The following is an 18,036-nucleotide window of genomic DNA, read 5'->3' on the forward strand; positions in this document are numbered from 1 at the left end:
CACCAGCCTTGACTGATCTTTTCCTATACCTAGACAGGGAGAGATCTATCGATCAAGACTGTTGGAGTGAGGAGAAGCCATTGGGGACCACCCTTAACAACATGGTGCTAGAGTTGGATCCGAGCCCCTTTCACAGTTCACCCTCCCAGACATTGTAACCTCTGACCACCAGGTCCCTGTGTCCTGCACTGCTCTCAGTCCCTCCCTCCCACTTTATGGTTCCTCTTGCCCAAAGTCCCTCTTTAGTACTACGTGGGTAAGACTGAGCGTTTGTACCAATAAGGAGGTGATCTGAAGGTTTGGAGACTTTGAGGGTCCCCACAACATGGAGGACAGGGGGAGGTGGTATTGCAGTGATCTATATATTTTTTTATTGTATACCTGGAAGTTAACACTACATTGTCATTCTCCCCGCAGTTACACCCGATCATCATCACGCATGAGCCTCTCGCCCCTTACAATGAACACAGTCCGGAGGGACCGCACAAGGGACTCCCGCAAACCTGGGAGGATCTTCCGCAAAGCCTAAAGGATGAAGCCGGAAAGCTGGATGAAATGTTGAGCTGCGGCTCCGCCTCCTTGTCTATTTTGCCAGTTTGATGTACAACTGGGATCAGCACTGCAACATGATTGATGGTGTGAGCTGAAGAAGACATGTTTGGGCTCTAAAGGCGAAAGTGTTACGACTGCAGTTGAGTCTTTCAGACTTTGCACAGTAAATGCATCACAGGCCCTAAGGACGTGACAGTGGCATAAAGCACCTTGTGCCTCCTACCTGTGTAAGGTCACTGGTTCCTATTGACGTGAGAAGCTGAAGGCTAGCTTGCAGAGTGGTCTCCTATGTATGAGAGCTGGCATGGATGGACCACCCTCAAAGAACCCCTAGTTTTGTTGGTCATGTATATATTGTGCTGTACTTCAAGAACTTTGTATTTTTCAGTAATTGAATAACCTGCAAAGGATTGTGGGAGTTGATGGAATTGATAAAAAAAATTATAAATAAGACGAAAGATTTATACACTTTGTTACTGATTAATTTGCTACAATTTGTGCTAATAGGGTTCATGGATTCAATGGTTAGTAGAAGCTTCTGAACCTTTAAGGAATAAGGTGTGGGAGAGACGGTTTTATGGGAAATGAGGCCTTGGGCAACAGTATAAGCACCTGCTCACCACATTATATATACTTATTAATATATACTGTACACACAAACTCAGCTATAACATATATATATATTATTAGTGAATTTAGAGACAGAGCAAAGTCTAGAGAAGATCAAGTCCAGTGTATTCCCATCCTTGTGTGTGGGAGAGTCAGTAAGCTGTAAAAGGGCAAAGGAGGAGGTTAGAGAGAGAAGCCGAGAGGTAGAAGAGGAGATTGGGGTATCAATGGGTCTGTGGTATCAGCAGTAGATCCAGTAATGTGTGAGGTGCGGCCTCCATAGATCTGCAGTATCAGTAGTAGATCCTGTAATGTGTGAGGTGCGGCCTCCATAGATCTGTGGTATCAGCAGTAGATCCTGTAATGTGTGAGGTGCGGCCTCCATAGATCTGTGGTATCAGTAGTAGATCCAGTAAGGTGTGAGGTGCGGCCTCCATAGATCTGTGGTATCAGCAGTAGATCCAGTAATGTGTGAGGTGCAGCCTCCATAGATCTGTGGTATCAGCAGTAGATCCAGTAAGGTGTGAGGTGCGGCCTCCATAGATCTGTGGTATCAGCACTAGATCCAGTAATGTGTGAGGTGCGGTCTCCATAGATCTGTGGTATCAGCAGTAGATCCAGTAAGGTGTGAGGTGCGGCCTCCATAGATCTGTGGTATCAGCAGTAGATCCAGTAAGGTGTGAGGTGCGGACTCCATAGATCTGTGGTATCAGTAGTAGATCCAGTAATGTGTGAGGTGCAGCCTCCATAGATCTGTGGTATCAACAGTAGATCCAGTAAGGTGTGAGGTGCGGACTCCATAGATCTGTGGTATCAGCAGTAGATCCAGTAAGGTGTGAGGTGCGGACTCCATAGATCTGTGGTATCAGTAGTAGATCCAGTAATGTGTGAGGTGCGGCCTCCATAGATCTGTGGTATCAGCAGTAGATCTAGTAATGTGTGAGGTGCAGCCTCCATAGATCTGTGGTATCAGCAGTAGATCCAGTAAGGTGTGAGGTGCGGCTTCCATAGATCTGTGGTATCAGCAGTAGATCCAGTAAGGTGTGAGGTGCGGCCTCCATAGATCTGTGGTATCAGCACTAGATCCTGTAATGTGTGAGGTGCGGCCTCCATAGATCTGTGGTATCAGCAGTAGATCCTGTAATATGTGAGGTGCAGCCTCCATAGATCTGTGGTATCAGCAGTAGATCTAGTAATGTGTGAGGTGCAGCCTTCATAGATCTGTGGTATCAGCAGTAGATCCTGTAAGGTGTGAGGTGCGGCCTTCATAGATCTGTGGTATCAGCAGTAGATCCTGTAAGGTGTGAGGTGCAGCCTCCATAGATCTGTGGTATCAGCAGTAGATCCAGTAAGGTGTGAGGTGCGGCCTCCATAGATCTGTGGTATCAGCAGTTGATCCAGTAATGTGTGAGGTGCGGCTTCCATAGATCTGTAGTATCAGCAGTAGATCCAGTAAGGTGTGAGGTGCGGCCTCCATAGATCTGTGGTATCAGCAGTAGATCCAGTAAGGTGTGAGGTGCGGCCTCCATAGATCTGTGGTATCAGCAGTAGATCCAGTAAGGTGTGAGGTGCGGCCTCCATAGATCTGTGGTATCAGCAGTAGATCCTGTAATGTGTGAGGTGCTGCCTCCATAGATCTGTGGTACCAGTAGTAGATCCAGTAATGTGTGAGGTGCGGCCTCCATAGATCTGTGGTATCAGCAGTAGATCCAGTAAGGTGTGAGGTGCGGCCTCCATAGATCTGTGGTATCAGCAGTAGATCCAGTAATGTGTGAGGTGCGGCCTCCATAGATCTGTGGTATCAGCAGTAGATCCAGTAATGTGTGAGGTGCGGCCTCCATAGATCTGTGGTATCAGCAGTAGATCCAGTAAGGTGTGAGGTGCGGCCTCCATAGATCTGTGGTATCAGCAGTAGATCCAGTAAGGTGTGAGGTGCGGCCTCCATAGATCTGTGGTATCAGCAGTAGATCCAGTAATGTGTGAGGTGCGGCCTCCATAGATCTGTGGTATCAGCAGTAGATCCAGTAATGTGTGAGGTGCGGCCTCCATAGATCTGTGGTATCAGCAGTAGATCCAGTAATGTGTGAGGTGCGGCCTCCATAGATCTGTGGTATCAGCAGTAGATCCAGTAATGTGTGAGGTGCGGCCTCCATAGATCTGTGGTATCAGCAGTAGATCCAGTAAGGTGTGAGGTGCGGCCTCCATAGATCTGTGGTATCAGCAGTAGATCCAGTAAGGTGTGAGGTGCGGCCTCCATAGATCTGTGGTATCAGCAGTAGATCCAGTAAGGTGTGAGGTACGGCCTCCATAGATCTGTGGTATCAGTAGTAGATCCAGTAAGGTGTGAGGTGCGGCCTCCATAGATCTGTGGTATCAGCAGTAGATCCAGTAAGGTGTGAGGTGCGGCCTCCATAGATCTGTGGTATCAGGAGTAGATCCAGTAAGGTGTGAGGTGCAGCCTCCATAGATCTGTGGTATCAGCAGTAGATCCTGTAATGTGTGAGGTGCGGCCTCCATAGATCTGTGGTATCAGCAGTAGATCCTGTAAGTTATGAGATGCGGCCTCCATAGACCTGTGGTATCAGCAGTAGATCCAGTAAGGTGTGAGGTGCGGCCTCCATAGACCTGTGGTATCAGCAGTAGATCCAGTAAGGTGTGAGGTGCAGCCTCCATAGATCTGTGGTATCAACAGTAGATCAAATAGATCTGTGGTATCAGCAGTAGATCCAGTAATGTGTGAGGTGCGGCCTCCATAGATCTGTGGTATCAGCAGTAGATCCAGTAATGTGTGAGGTGCAGCTTCCATAGATCTGTGGTATCAGCAGTAGATCCAGTAAGTTGTGAGGTGCGGCCTCCATGGATCTGTGGTATTAGCAGTAGATCCAGTAAGGTGTGAGGTGTGGCCTCCATAGATCTGTGGTATCAGCAGTAGATCCAGTAAGGTGTGAGGTGCGGCCTCCATAGATCTGTGGTATCAGCAGTAGATCCAGTAAGGTGCGGCCTCCATAGATCAGTCTGTGGTATCAGTAGTAGATCCAGTAAGGTGTGAGGTGCGGCCTCCATAGATCTGTGGTATCAGCAGTAGATCCAGTAAGGTGTGAGGTGCGGCCTCCATAGATCTGTGGTATCAGTAGTAGATCCAGTAAAGTGTGAGGTGCGGCCTCCATAGATCTGTGGTATCAGTAGTAGATCTAGTAATGTGTGAGGTGCGGCCTCCATAGATCTGTGGTATCAGCAGTTGATCCAGTAAGGTGTGAGGTGCGGCTTCCATAGATCTATGGGATCAGCAGTAGATCCAGTAATGTGTGAGGTGCAGCCTCCATAGATCTGTGGTATCAGCAGTAGATCCTGTAATGTGTGAGGTGCGGCCTCCATAGATCTGTGGTATCAGCAGTAGATCCAGTAATGTGTGAGGTGCGGCCTCCATATATCTGTGGTATCAGCAGTAGATCCAGTAAGGTGTGAGGTGCGGCCTCCACCGATCTGTGGTATCAGCAGTAGATCCAGTAATGTGTGAGGTGCGGCCTCCATAGATCTGTGGTATCAGGAGTAGATCCAGTAAGGTGTGAGGTGCGGCCTCCATAGATCAGTCTGTGGTATCAGTAGTAGATCCAGTAAGGTGTGAGGTGCGGCCTCCATAGATCTGTGGTATCAGTAGTAGATCCAGTAAAGTGTGAGGTGCGGCCTCCATAGATCTGTGGTATCAGTAGTAGATCTAGTAATGTGTGAGGTGCAGCCTCCATAGATCTGTGGTATCAGCAGTAGATCCAGTAAGGTGTGAGGTGCGGCTTCCATAGATCTATGGGATCAGCAGTAGATCCAGTAATGTGTGAGGTGCGGCCTCCATGATCTGTGGTATCAGCAGTAGATCCTGTAATGTGTGAGGTGCGGCCTCCATAGATCTGTGGTATCAGCAGTAGATCCAGTAATGTGTGAGGTGCGGCCTCCATATATCTGTGGTATCAGCAGTAGATCCAGTAAGGTGTGAGGTGTGGCCTCCAAAGATCTGTGGTATCAGCAGTAGATCCTGTAAGGTGTGAGGTGCGGCCTCCATAGATCTGTGGTATCAGCAGTAGATCCAGTAAGGTGTGAGGTGCAGCCTCCATAGATCTGTGGTATCAGCAGTAGATCCAGTAAGGTGTGAGGTGCGGCCTCCATAGATCTGTGGTATCAGCAGTAGATCCAGTAAGGTGTGAGGTGCGGCCTCCATAGATCTGTGGTATCAGCAGTAGATCCAGTAAGGTGTGAGGTGCGGCCTCCATAGATCTGTGGTATCAGCAGTAGATCCAGTAATGTGTGAGGTGCGGCCTCCATAGATCTGTGGTATCAGCAGTAGATACAGTAATGTGTGAGGTGCGGCCTCCATAGATCTGTGGTATCAGCAGTAGATCCTGTAAGGTGTGAGGTGCGGCCTCCACAGATCTGTGGTATCAGTAGTAGATCCAGTAATGTGTGAGGTGCGGCCTCCACAGATCTTTGGTATCAGCAGTAGATCCAGTAAGGTGTGAGGTGTGGCCTCCATAGATCTGTGGTATCAGCAGTAGATCCAGTAATGTGTAAGGTGCAGCCTCCATAGATCTGTGGTATCCGCAGTAGATCCAGTAAGGTGTGAGGTGCGGCCTCCACAGATCTTTGGTATCAGCAGTAGATCCAGTAATGTGTGAGGTGCGGCCTCCATAGATCTGTGGTATCAGCAGTAGATCCTGTAAGGTGTGAGGTGCGGCCTCCATAGATCTGTGGTATCAGCAGTAGATCCAGTAAAGTGTGAGGTGCGGCCTCCATAGACCTGTGGTATCAGCAGTTGATCCAGTAATGTGTGAGGTGCGGCCTCCATAGATCTGTGGTATCAGCAGTAGATCCTGTAAGGTGTGAGGTGCGGCCTCCATAGATCTGTGGTATCAACAGTAGATCCAGTAAGGTGTGAGGTGCGGCCTCCATATATCTGTGGTATCAGCAGTAGATCCAGTAAGGTGTGAGGTGCGGCCTCCATAGATCTGTGGTATCAGGAGTAGATCCAGTAAGGTGTGAGGTGCGGCCTCCATAGATCTGTGGTATCAGGAGTAGATCCAGTAAGGTGTGAGGTGCGGCCTCCACAGATCTTTGGTATCAGCAGTAGATCCTGTAATATGTGAGGTGCAGCCTCCATAGATCTGTGGTATCAGGAGTAGATCCAGTAAGGTGTGAGGTGCGGCCTCCACAGATCTTTGGTATCAGCAGTAGATCCAGTAAGGTGTGAGATGCGGCCTCCATAGATCTGTGGTATCAGCAGTAGATCCAGTAAGGTGTGAGGTGCGGCCTCCATAGATCTGTGGTATCAGTAGTAGATCCAGTAAGGTGTGAGGTGCGGCCTCCATAGATCTGTGGTATCAGGAGTAGATCCAGTAAGGTGTGAGGTGCGGCCTCCATAGATCTGTGGTATCAGCAGTAGATCCAGTAATGTGTGAGGTGCGGCCTCCATAGATCTGTGGTATCAGTAGTAGATCCAGTAAGGTGTGAGGTGTGGCCTCCATAGATCTGTGGTATCAGCAGTAGATCCAGTAAGGTGTGAGGTGCGGCCTCCATAGATCTGTGGTATCAGGAGTAGATCCAGTAAGGTGTGAGGTGCGGCCTCCATAGATCTGTGGTATCAGCAGTAGATCTAGTAATGTGTGAGGTGTGGCCTCCATAGATCTGTGGTATCAGTAGTAGATCCAGTAAGGTGTGAGGTGCGGCCTCCATAGATCTGTGGTATCAGCAGTAGATCCAGTAAGGTGTGAGGTGCGGCCTCCATAGATCTGTGGTATCAGCAGTAGATCCAGTAAGGTGTGAGGTGCGGCCTCCATAGATCTGTGGTATCAGCAGTAGATCCAGTAAGGTATGACGTGCGGCCTCCATAGATCTGTGGTATCAGCAGTAGATCCTGTAATGTGTGAGGTGCGGCCTCCATAGATCTGTGATATCAGCAGTAGATCCAGTAAGGTGTGAGGTGTGGCCTCCATAGATCTGTGGTATCAGCAGTAGATCCAGTAAGGTGTGAGGTGCGGCCTCCATAGATCTGTGGTATCAGCAGTAGATCCAGTAAGGTGTGAGGTGCGGCCTCCATAGATCTGTGGTATCAACAGTAGATCCAGTAAGGTGTGAGGTGCGGCCTCCATATATCTGTGGTATCAGCAGTAGATCCAGTAAGGTGTGAGGTGCGGCCTCCATAGACCTGTGGTATCAGCAGTAGATCCAGTAAGGTGTGAGGTGCGGCCTCCATAGATCTGTGGTATCAGCAGTAGATCCAGTAATGTGTGAGGTGCGGCCTCCATAGATCTGTGGTATCAGCAGTAGATCCAGTAAGGTGTGAGGTGCGGCCTCCACAGATCTTTGGTATCAGCAGTAGATCCAGTAAGGTGTGAGGTGCGGCCTCCATAGATCTGTGGTATCAGCAGTAGATCCAGTAAGGTGTGAGGTGCGGCCTCCATAGATCTGTGGTATCAGCAGTAGATCCAGTAAGGTGTGAGGTGTGGCCTCCATAGATCTGTGGTATCAGCAGTAGATCCAGTAAAGTGTGAGGTGCGGCCTCCATAGATCTGTGGTATCAGCAGTAGATCGAGTAAGGTATGAGGTGCGGCCTCCATAGATCTGTGGTATCAGCAGTAGATCCAGTAATGTGTGAGGTGCGGCCTCCATAGATCTGTGGTATCAGCAGTAGATCCAGTAATGTGTGAGGTGCGGCCTCCATAGATCTGTGGTATCCGCAGTAGGTGCAGTAAGGTGTGAGGTGCGGCCTCCATAGATCTGTGGTATCAGCAGTAGATCCAGTAATGTGTGAGGTGCAGCCTCCATAGATCTGTGGTATCAGCAGTAGATCCAGTAAAGTGTGAGGTGCGGCCTCCATAGACCTGTGGTATCAGCAGTAGATCCAGTAATGTGTGAGGTGCGGCCTCCATAGATCTGTGGTATCAGCAGTAGATCCAGTAAGGTGTGAGGTGCGGCCTCCACAGATCTTTGGTATCAGCAGTAGATCCAGTAAGGTGTGAGGTGCGGCCTCCATAGATCTGTGGTATCAGCAGTAGATCCAGTAAAGTGTGAGGTGCGGCCTCCATAGATCTGTGGTATCAGCAGTAGATTCAGAAAGTTATGAGGCGCGGCCTCCATGGATCTGACTTGTTTCTCTAGAACATTCCACAGATGTTCGATCGGATGAGAAATGGGGAATCTGTACAATGGATAGGTAGGTAGTACATGTCACAGTAACCTCTACATGAAGCCAGGACACAAGGTCTCCTGCAGAACTTTGCCCATCACCCTGCCCCCACACTTTTTCCCATAGTGCTTTCTGATGCCATCTCTTCCCCAGGTAAGTGGCGCACACACACACATGGCCATCCATCAGACCAGGGTGACTTCCTCCATTGCTCCAGTTCTGATGCTCTGTAGACACTTTCAGCAGAGGACAAGGGTCGGCGTGGACGCTCTGACTTATATACCCCAAGCTGTCCTTGTGTGATCGGACTCCTTTCTATCATAGACAGTTTTTCAGCAGTTTGCTCTACAGCACCTCTTGAGTGTGATTGGAACAGGCGAGCTAGCCTTCACCCCATGCACATCAATGAGCCTTTGAAGGGTTTTCTGGGGGATATTTTTATTCTTCCATTATGTCTGGGCTGCCACAATTAAAATAATAAACTTTGACTTACCTCCCGATGCTCTCCCATGTCCACCGGTGCAGTCTTTTTCCTGCTTTTGGGGCCCGTCCTGTCACAATCAGTTAATTGCTGACCGCAGGGGCGTGGCGCCTTGGCTTGTGATAGGATGAACAGCATTGTGACGTATTGGGCCCGGGCACCTGGAACAAGGCAGGGCTGGTTACATCACACTGCTGAGGCGCGACACCGCTGCGGCTGGCGATTAGCTGACCTGTTGGGCCCTAAAAAGCAGGAAGACTCCATGTCAATTGGAAAGCTGCAGAGGCAAGTCAAACTTTATTATACCATTATATATGTATAATAGAATAATAATAATATTTTTGCCGGAGTACCCCTTTAATAATGGCTCCGAGACCACTTACTAATCAATCTCCTAACAAGCTAATGCTGCAGTCTCGCGTATTACAGATTTCCGACAATATTGGGAGAGGGGGTTAAGAAGGTCCTCCAACACTTAGAGCAGTGTTTCCCAGCCAGATTGCCTCCAGCTGTAGCAAAACTACAACTCCCAGCATGCCCGGACAGCCGTTGGCTGTCCGGGTATGCTGGGAGTTGTAGTTTTGCAACAGCTGGAGGCACCCTGGTTGGGAAACACTGACTTAGAGGGTGAAGCATGGGCACTTACTCGTATACATCATCACCTTTGAGTTGTGTACACAGTAATAACCAGTCACTGTGATAATGCCATTGCAAGCCTCATTACCCAGACAGCTGCCGTGGTCTCGGGACTTCGCGATGGTCGCGGAGGAGGAGCAGCGCTGGATTACGGATTTGTCATGTGTGATCTGAGGCCAGCGTGCAATGTTTTTGTGCCTCTGAATCAGCTGCCATCTGTTCCCTTCATGTTTATGTACCAGCACTAAGAGATCCAGATCCATGTGAATTACCCCCTCCAAAAAAAAATGACATTACAAGGGGGGTGTATAGGGCCTAGGAGCGAAGTCCATACTGCTGGAATGACATTCACATCATACTGTAGAGCCGTGTGGCTCTCAAAAACTACAACTCCCATCATGAGAAAGCAAAGGGGGGAATAATCACCAGATCTTTCTGTCCTGGGGGGGAGGGGGGGGCATCAACAGACATCATGATAGAAGGCCATATCATGATGGTGGAGGTCAATGATGTTTTGGGTTGTTTTGCTGCCTCTGGCACTGGGTGCCTTGAATGTGTACAAGGCATCATGAAATTTGAGGATTACCAACGGATTTTGGGTCGCACTGTACAGCCCAGTGTCAGAAAGCTGGGTTTACGTCTGAGATCTTGGGTCTTCCAAACATACATCAAAAAGCCCCCAGAAATGGATGGCAACAAAGTGCTGGAGAGTTCTGAAGTGGCAGCAATGAGTCCAGATCTAAATCTCATTGATCACCTGTGCAGAGATCTTAAAATTACTGTTGGGAAAAGGCGCCTTCCAATAAGAGAGACCTGGAGCAGTTTGTAAAGGAAGAGTGATCCAACATCCCGGCTGAGAGGTGTAAGAAGCTTATTGATGGTTATAGGAAGAGTGGTCCAACATCCCGGCTTAGAGGTGTAAGAAGCTTATTGATGGTTATTGATTTCATTAATTTTTTCCAAAGGGTGTACAACCAAATATTAAGTTATGGGTGTCAATAATTTTGTCCGGACCATTTTTGGAGTTGGTGACATTATGTCCTATTTGCTTTTTTTTCTCCCTTTTTTGGTTTAGTTCCAATACACACAAAGGGAATATACATGTGTATAGCAAAACATGTGTTACTGGAATCCTTTTCTGTGAGAAATACTTCATTTTCTAGAAAAAAATTCAGGGGTGCCAACATTTACGGCCATGACTGTATCTTATTATATTGATTTATTTTTACAACAATATCTTTTGCGCTTCCTGTCTTCCTAAAAGACTCTACTCTGGCATCTTGAATAACAATATTACTGTAATAACATTTTACCACCAATGCAATACAGCAACACGCAGCACTTTACACAGCCACTTTTCCTTTTGGTTTGAAATTGACTGTGCTGAGGTGATTTCCCCCCGCTGTTTATTGCTCAGACAATTTTATCATATGCCGCGTGACATTTCATAAATTTGGCACACGTTAGCACTTTCACAGCTGAGATCATTCACTGTAAAACACGTCCGCCACAGACAATAATGATAAATCCCCCCTGTATTTACATATAATGATGTTGTAGACAGAGTAGGGACTGTGCGATGGGGACTCGACTGCCCCCAATTTATTCAAATATGGATATTTGAGTCCCTCTACATTGCACAGCTTTACATCATATGTTATATTATAAGAGGTATATAGACGATTTATTTTTTGATTTGGGTGGGCACCGGAAGTGAGGCCCATAGGGTTGTTGATTCTTTGTTGTTACTTTTAACCAGATTAATAGTAGTAATAAAAATAATAATAATGATAATAAATCAGCATATATCTTTGCACTGTAAATATAGTTTTATTATCAAATATAATTGTGCCACCATTAAAATTACAAACATCCTAAATAAACATTGGCCCATAGTTTCGATGGACCTGGTATTAAAGGATAACTGCAGTGAAATAAACGTATCCCTTATCCTGCAGAAGTGTCTTATTTTGGGGATTCTGACCGCTGGGACCCCCCTCGATCTCCCAAATGGGGCCCCGGTATTGCCATACGGTGAGCCGGCTAATGCGCGCATCGTTGAACTCACTGACCTAGATGGAAACCCCCTCCATACAGCTCTATGGGAGAGGCGGTGATGCACGAATGCTGCACTACATGGAGGAGGAGGTGTGTTGGCTGCGGCAGCATGCTGCGGCCGGCACGCCTCCTGCACGGGATAGCCGCGGCAGAGCCGGGGCCCCTGTGCAGGAGATCGCGGGGGTCCCCCCCGTGATCAGACACTTATCCCCTATTCTGTGGATAGGGGATATGTTTATTTTACTGCAGATTTCCTTTAAGAAAAATTGACTTGTAAATGCAGTATTCAGCATGTGGGGCATACAATACAAACAGTACACAACCATGAGAACAAACATACATAATATATCAGTATTGACTATTTAATACTTCCGATTACATCATTAGATATGTATGTATTTATTTGTTTAGGTGACCTCATTTGATTTGTATGTACTTATTTGTTTAAATTATTCAAGTTATGACTGATGAAGGGGCCAGAGCGGTCAAGAAACGTGTAAGAGATTTTTATGTATTGCTATGTGCTGTTTAACATATTGCATCACTTCCGATGACATCATTATTATGTCTTTTTTGCAGGTTTATATTATTCAGGTCATGCTTGATGAAGGGGCCAGAGCGACCCGGAAATGCGTTACATGAATATAGTAAAAGTAGTTACTTGTATCCATTGGAACATGATACTTTGGCCCTGGTTATCGGACACACTTCCCGGAATTGCACTTAGGTGCCTATTTTTTATGTGTTGTATACAGGAGATCTTCGCTTGTTCAGCTATAGAATGTACAGAAGATGCAGGTGAAGTGTCACAACACGTCCTTGTCCTCCTAGTAGAATATGGAATTTGAGGTGTGACGTGGGTTTTCTTGGAAACTCTCTGCCATAGAGCAATGATCCCTGAGATCACTCACCGTGTAACCTGCCAAGTGATAGCGACGGCGTGCAGACTGCGTGACCATGAACACTGCATCATAGATACGGCAATAACTTCTCCAAATTCTACCGTACCCGGGACAGTCCGAGGGTTGCATAAGAGATTATCCTTTATTGCTGAGTCGTGTCATAGTCGAGATTACTGAGGAATAACTACACTGATAACTCATGGTAAACAACATATTACAGGCAAGAAGGCCCAAATAATAGTATCGGGAGTGAATTTAGAAGGTCCTCTTATAAAGACAGGCCCTGTCCAAATGACCTATTAGGCTGTATGGACCTCCAGAAGTAGGGACACACCTGCGTAAGTCAGAAGAGGAACGCCATTTCCCCTGGTGGCCCCTGTCCACCTGTGTCTTACATGGCCATCCATTTGACATGTAATACCGCTATATCCCATGGTGGCCCAACAAGCTGAAATGGCAACTTTCAAATTAGAGGGGTTGCCCAAATATTATGCAGTCATGTCATGTAGTCACAAAGTCCATTCATGCTGTTAAAGGGGCCGTCGAGTTTGGGGAGCCCATTCTCGTACACCTCTAAGTTAAAGGGGTTCACCACCTCTAGACACAGGGTAGGGGATTACATGTCTGATCGCTGGAGGTACGGCCACTGGGACCCCTCGTGATCTCCATTCATAAACAAGCAAGCCAGGGGCTAGTACACAGCCGTAACGCCCCATAGACATAAATGGAGGGAGCGTGATGACAGTGGTCGGCCATCATCTGGTGTGTCGCGCCTAAGATCGCAGGGGGTCCCAACAGCCATACCCCCCCCCCCCCCCGGCAATTAGACATCTTATCCCCTATGCTTTGGATAGGAGATAACAACATGTTTAAGGGTGGAATACCCCTTTAAAGCAGTACTCCGCACTTCAGACATCCGGTACATGGTGTCAACTTCGCTCCATGCCGGATGACTGGTGATGCGGGGCGGAGGCTCGTGACGTCACGGTCACGCCTTTTCAGTGCAAGGCTATGGGAGGGGGCGTGATGTCACGAGCCTCCGGCGCTGCACCCGATCCTCTAAACGAACGCCAGGTGCAGCAGGGTCGTGGGGGTCAGATCAGACATCTTATCCTCTTTGGATAGGGGAAAACATGTCTAGGGGCGGAGTACTCCTGTTCTGCATTAGACAATGTTCACACACAGAATTTTCATGAGAAATTCCGTTGGAAAATTCAGCTCGGAAATTCAGAACAATTTACTGCACATTGAATTGAATGGGAATTCTGCAGAAACATTGAACAAGTCTTTACATTTTGAGGAAATCTGGGGGGAATCCCATTGAACTTAATGGGGCTTTGAATTTTCGGCATACAATGACATTTCGGAAATACAATAAATATATCATAAATTTCACCTCTCAAGCTCTTTATAGCCATGTGATATCCATAATACCGACACATACTGTACTGTATACATCACATATGAGATATTTATAGAAACCAGCTGCAGGATATCTAGACCTCACAGTATTGATTTATGTATTGACTGACTTGTTGATGTATCCAGTCACTATACTGTAGGTGCATGAAGTGCAGTGTTATTACACCTGCTGGGAGAGGTTTACTACCGTCACGTACATGCAGCCCAGGTCACAGCAAGGACATAAGCAAGGAGAATGCAATGTTCCAGGAACCAATCTCTCTTCTATATGTAATGAGGTCCTGTATACCCTACTCTACTTAAATATGGACATTCAGAGCCACATCCTTATCAAAAGGGGCAGTATTATAGTAGTTATATTCTTGTATATAGGAGCAGTATTATAGTAGTTATATTCTTGTATATAGGAGACAGTATTATAGTAGTTATATTCTTTTATATAGGAGCAGTATTATAGTAGTTATATTCTTGTATATAGGAGCAGTATTATAGTAGTTATATTCTTGTATATAGGGGCAGTATTATAGTAGTTATATTCTTGTATATAGGAGGCAGTATTATAGTAGTTATATTCTTGTATATAGGAGCAGTATTATAGTAGTTATATTCTTGTATATAGGAGCAGTATTATAGTAGTTATATTCTTGTATATAGGAGGCAGTATTATAGTAGTTATATTCTTGTATATAGGAGCAGTATTATAGTAGGTATATTCTTGTATATAGGAGCAATATTATAGTAGTTATATTCTTGTATATAGGAGCAGTATTATAGTAGTTATATTCTTGTATATAGGAGGCAGTATTATAGTAGGTATATTCTTGTATATAGGGGCAGTATTATAGTAGTTATATTCTTGTATATAGGAGCAGTATTATAGTAGTTATATTCTTGTATATAGGAACAGTATTATAGTAGTTATATTCTTGTATATAGGGGGCAGTATTATAGTAGTTATATTCTTGTATATAGGAGGCAGTATTATAGTAGTTATATTCTTGTATATAGGAGCAGTATTTTAGTAGTTATATTCTTGTATATAGGGGGCAGTATTATAGTAGTTATATTCCTGTATATAGGAGCAGTATTATAGTATTTATATTCTTGTATATAGGAGCAGTATTATAGTAGTTATATTCTTGTATATAGGAGCAGTATTATAGTAGTTATATTCTTGTATATAGGAGGCAGTATTATAGTAGTTATATTCTTGTATATAGGAGGCAGTATTATAGTAGTTATATTCTTGTATATAGGAGGCAGTATTATAGTAGTTATATTCTTGTATATAGGAGCATTATTATAGTAGTTATATTCTTGTATATAGGAGCAGTATTATAGTAGTTATATTCCTGTATATAGGAGCAGTATTATAGTAGTTATATTCTTGTATATAGGAGGCAGTATTATAGTATTTAAATTCTTGTGTATTGGAGGCGTATTATAGTAGTTAAATTCATGTACATATGGTACAGTATTATTGTAGTTATATCTTTGTCCACAAGGGGCAGTATTACAGTAGTTAAATCCTCATCAATAGGCTAGGGTTACTATTAGAGTAGTCATTGTTATTGTTGATAGAGTGAAGTATTTTAGAACTTAGGGCTGGTATATGATGTGTAAATTTTCAGACACTTATGTCACAACAAGTCACTAGGTGTGAAAAGTGACAGCTTGTCCTAATAATTGTCATTTCCCTCCCCCCCATACATTAGTGCATTATACAACAATGAGCACAGAGGCTTTCAGCTCCGTCCTGAGACATGATGGGAGTTTGTGTTTCCCATTTCTGTGACTTCCCCTTTAAGGGCATTAGTGGTTGTTACTCAACATTTAGGAAAATAAAATGGACATTTAGACTGAAACATTTGCACATTTTATTTTTTGCCATATGCAGCTGCTCAGAAAACAAGACTTTGCCTGCCAAATGTTAGAACTGGAGGGGATACAACAGGAAAGCACAAGATTCCCTCCGTAAGCGAAAAGAGAAATGTGAATCGTAAAAAAGGAAAATGCAGCGTGTGATCAGTCCATGAGTTATATTGGGGTATATGAGGATACGGTGTATATATGGATACTGTCTTAGTATAGTCTTCAAACAATACAGCCAGCTAAGATGGTTTATACTCACAACTATACACCACCTACTGGTCAGGAGGGGTACTGAATGGTTTAAAATGTCATCTGTAAAATAAGGGGGGCATTTATCAAGGGACCCTAATCAGCCTTTATATTTCTGAAGACTTTTTGTCGGGGTATGTGTTTTTTTTTTTTTTTGTTCTTGAATCCAGCGAGTGTTTTCTGGGAGTGGTTTCCCTGGCGCACAGGTTACGCACTGATTAATAACATGCGACTATTGCAAAAGTTGCACAAGTCGTTTTGTGCAACAATGGCCACTCTAGCCGTAGTCCTGTTATTTTATACTGTATAGTTACTTTTATTATACTCTATAGCCCTTTTATTGTATAGTTCTTTTATTATACTTTATAGTTGTTATGTATAATTCTTTTATTATACTTTATAGTTGTTATTGTATAGTTATTTTATTATACTCTATGGTTCTGTTATTGTAGAGTTATTTTATTATACTTTATAGTTGTTATTGTATAGTTATTTTATTATACTCTATGGTTCTGTTATTGTATAGTTCTTTTATTATACTCTGTAGTTGTTATTGTATAGTTATTTTATTATACTCTATGGTTCTGTTATTGTATAGTTATTTTATTATACTCTGTAGTTGTTATTGTATAGTTCTTTTACTATGCTTTATAGTTCTGTTATTGTATAGTTATTTTATTATACTCTATAATTCTGTTATTTGTATAGTCTAAAATTCTTTTATTATACTCTATAGTTTGGTTATTGTATACTTATTTTATTATACTCTATAGTTTGGTTATTGTATAGTTATTTTATTATACTCTATGGTTCTGTTATTGTATAGTTATTTTATTATACCCTACATTTCTATTATTTGCATACTATAGTACAGTTCTATTGTTTGTAACCTTTTATATGTTTCTGTATAATATTCATCCCTTTCTTGTACACAGTCGTCTTTCTCCCTGTGTTCCCCCCCCCCATGTCATAGTCTTTTGCCCAGGGGCCCCCATAGACTTTGATCCCACCCTCCTATGAGATCTGAGAGTACATGAGGCCTATCATGACCTTTACATTGAGCCGCACACTACGTCCACAGAATGTGTTGCAGTCCCTGACCGCCTCCATCCCTAGCAGTGGATGTTATGTATCAGGAGCGGCTTTGTGTCTGTGTTTTCTGTGTAGTCATTGTGTTGAGTCTGCAGGAATCGTCTCTGTGTGCCAGGTGCTGTACTCCGCGCCGGGTCATGTCACTTGGAAAATACCTGAGCTGGCTTTTTACTTCTTCTTGGGCCTCGACCAAGTAAACAGAGTCATCAGGTTTCAGGGACACGGATGATCCCAATGGCCAAAGCGTCCGGGAATAACGCCCATCCCAGCAGAGACAACCCTAAGGAAACTCAGTTCTGGATATTCAGATATGGACTTTTCATACTGGAACAACTCTGACGACAATCTAGTCATGGCTGATCCCTGTGATCAGCTGATCTTTGTGGGGGGGCTTGTTTTCCCTGTGGGTTTTTCATTCCCTAGTGACCCAATGGGTCATGAAGAACAAGCTGCTATGAGTAACAGGAAGGAACCATTGGGGGTGTTCTGTGGTAAAGGGGTAATCAACTGGTGCCAGAAAGTTACAGTGACCCCCCCGACCTACGATGGCCCCGACATACGATCATTTCAACATACGATCACTCTCAGAGGCAGCATCAACATACGATGCTTTTGTATGTCGGGGCCATCGCATAAACGGCTATCCGGCAGCGCAGACTGCTTCAGCTGCCACCGGATAGCCGTTTACGGTGCCCCGTGTGGTCCGCTGACGATCACTTACCTGTCCTCGGGGCTCCGGCGCGTCCTCTTCGGGATCCCCTGCGTCGATGGCGCTCTCCATCATCATCATCACGTCGCTGCGCACGCCGTCCCGTCATCCAATAGGACCGGCGTGCGTAGCGACGTGATGGCGGTGACGGAGAGAGCGAGGATGCCGGGGAAGCAGAGGTCTTGCCGGAGCGTCGGGGACACCTCGGGGACGCGGTGACAGCAATGGAAGGCGACATCCAGGGCAGCGGTGACGAGCGGTGACGGTCCGGAGCGGCGGGGAC

Source organism: Hyla sarda, chromosome 9 (assembly GCF_029499605.1).
Source record: "Hyla sarda isolate aHylSar1 chromosome 9, aHylSar1.hap1, whole genome shotgun sequence".
Classification (NCBI taxonomy): Eukaryota; Metazoa; Chordata; class Amphibia; order Anura; family Hylidae; genus Hyla; species Hyla sarda.